The following is a 2,615-nucleotide window of genomic DNA, read 5'->3' as shown; positions in this document are numbered from 1 at the left end:
TAGATCTAGATGTGCCTTATATAATAAGACATTATAGTATTGACAATGATCATCTAATTGGTCCAAGGCATGGTTTGATTGCTCTGATGGATCCAAGTAACACCATCTTGTTCAATCCATCTACTAGAAAATGTAGACTACTCCCATCCAGCCCATTTGATGTTCCAAATGGATACTATCGATCCATTGAATGTGGAGGGTTTGCTTTAGACTCTATTTTTAATGATTTCAAAGATTTTAGAATTTCTCGAGTTTATATGGAAGATCGTTACGGTTACCCTGAAGAGGGAGAGAAAAAGGTTGAGGTTTATGAAATAGGTATTGATATTTGGCGAGAATTGGATCATGTTGACAATAATTTGCCTAGGTTGTTTTGGTTGACTTCTTCGATATTATATAAGGGAACTTATCATTGGATTACAACATCAGAGGAACTTGACCAAATGATTCTTTATTTTGATGTAGGCACCGAAATCTTTCGTAGTATGAAAACCCCCTATACTAATCGATTTTCAAATGGAAAAGTTCCATAGCCTCCTACTTACAGATTCTCTAAGCTTGACTTGTCACCCGCGTTTAGGGCCCATGACTTATTCAACAAATGATTTGATAGAAATTGGGATAATGACAGATTATAATGTTTATGAATCTTGGATTAAGAAATACACAATTAGAGGTCTTCCAACTGAATCCCCATTAGCAGTATGGAAAGACTATTTATTGTTTTTTCAAAGCAAAAGTGGGTACTTTGTATCGTATGATCTCAATTCTGATGAAATCAAGGAATTAAATTTTCACGGTTGTCTAGAAAGTATGAGAGTTGTGATTTACGAAGAAAGCTTGACTTTAGTTCCAGGAGGAAGCCAAAGTAGTACACATGTTCAAAACATTTAGGGAAGGTATAACTCTCTCAACTTTGGCTTGATATTCTCTTTCATCATGAAGATCTAAATACTTTATTTAATGCATATGAACACCTTTCAAAATATTTTCTTGGTTTTTGAAATTTAGTAAGAGCACTTTGCTTTGTACTTCCATGTATTCTTTTATTTGTCGTGTTTTCCTTCTGTACCTTCATAAATACTACGTAATTTAATTTTTTTTATAAGTTAATTTTCTTAAATATACTGTAAGAATTTTTGTGTAATTTCATCTTGTAGAATTTGAACAATGTTTTGAAATAATACATAAGGAATAACTTGAGGTGTTTGGTATTAGCATTCTGATGCCGTGATGGGTCTCTAGATATGGTGTTTTTGACCGATCAACTAAATGAGATGGTATGAAAAAATCTAGTTCATGTTCAGAAAGAGTCATGGAGTTGTACTCATCAAAAGAATAGCCATATTATGCATTGAGGACTGTGAGTCAGAGACCATGTAATTTCCTATATATATGTGGACTACGCCAGGCTCACTCAACTAGTGAAGGCACCTACAATCACGCATAATACTAATAAAACATGAATGTGGTGCATGAAGAAGGGAGGCATGTTTGAAAATCATCACTTACTTCTAATGGTTTAAGATTGTGTTGTAAAGCTACACAGATTATGAAGTGAATCAATTTTGTACAATAGTCTTAAAAGTAAGAATACATTTGGCAATCCAAACGATCCAAGTTCCCTTCAATTTCATGAATAGAATACATTTGGCAATCCAAACGATCCAAGTTCCCTTCAATTTTATGAATTATTTTATCAAGTCCTCTAAGTCCCATTTGGGGATTGGTGTACGTGTTAACTTTAGAGGGATTGGGAGATACACTACGAAAATGCAGCAATTGAAACAATAAAACTAAGATCACAAAGTATACAGAAGATTGACAAAAGTAACGAAATAATTTTCAATGATGATTATATTAAAACGTAACTTTCGATTAAGATTACAAAAGCAAGTATTTATAAAGACTCACAAGATGAACACTTCCTCAACCAAAAAGTCTATCTCTACGATGACACTTAAGAAGAATGATTTTCATCAACATTGTCAAGCAATTATGTTTTCCCTTTAATGACCATTTCTGTCGTTACGGGATTGCATAGCATATAATTTTATCTATTTTATTTCTTTGTCGTGATGAAAATTTGGAAACATCAGGTTAAGCTAGTTTTTGATGAATTTCAGGTATGGTATGATCTAGAAAATTTTGGTGTTTCATGGGGCAGTAGTTCATGAATTTGAGATGATATCGTGTTAGCTAAGAGTTTAGGGAGTTCATAGAAACTTTTGAAAAGAAAATCAGGTTAGTAAAACTTCTGATAAAACATTTGACATAAATGAGCTAGTTAATAAGGTTGAAATCTGAGCATTCTGTTGTAAAATAAACAAAACTACGAACAAGTCTCGAGTTTCTACCTTACTACCGTTTATAGCGATCAGCAAGGTCTCTATAGTAGTCGCGCTATAGTAGAAATTTTACCTCTATAACATAAGCCAGTCTTGGCCATCATCTGAAATGGCGAGTGTGTAGCAGGAATGGGGCTGCTGTAGAAAGCTTGACGTAGTATATAGCAATTTCAGAGTTACAATATTATTTTTCATCCTAAAATACTCGGAGGTCGAGTAAGGGCGACTAAGGGTGATTTTTGGTGAATTCCATCAACTCCCACTTCT

The 2,615-nt window shown here is 33.8% G+C and overlaps 1 pseudogene; it reads left to right on the top strand.

Moving 5' to 3' along the window:
- Window positions 1–1,549, top strand: part of LOC107855697 — a 5,026-nt pseudogene extending 3,477 nt beyond the window's left edge.
- The last annotated feature ends 1,066 nt before the right edge of the window (window positions 1,550–2,615 follow it).

Source organism: Capsicum annuum, chromosome 1 (assembly GCF_002878395.1).
Source record: "Capsicum annuum cultivar UCD-10X-F1 chromosome 1, UCD10Xv1.1, whole genome shotgun sequence".
In the NCBI taxonomy this organism is placed as follows: Eukaryota; Viridiplantae; Streptophyta; class Magnoliopsida; order Solanales; family Solanaceae; genus Capsicum; species Capsicum annuum.
This window is presented reverse-complemented; position numbering and strand designations above follow the sequence as displayed.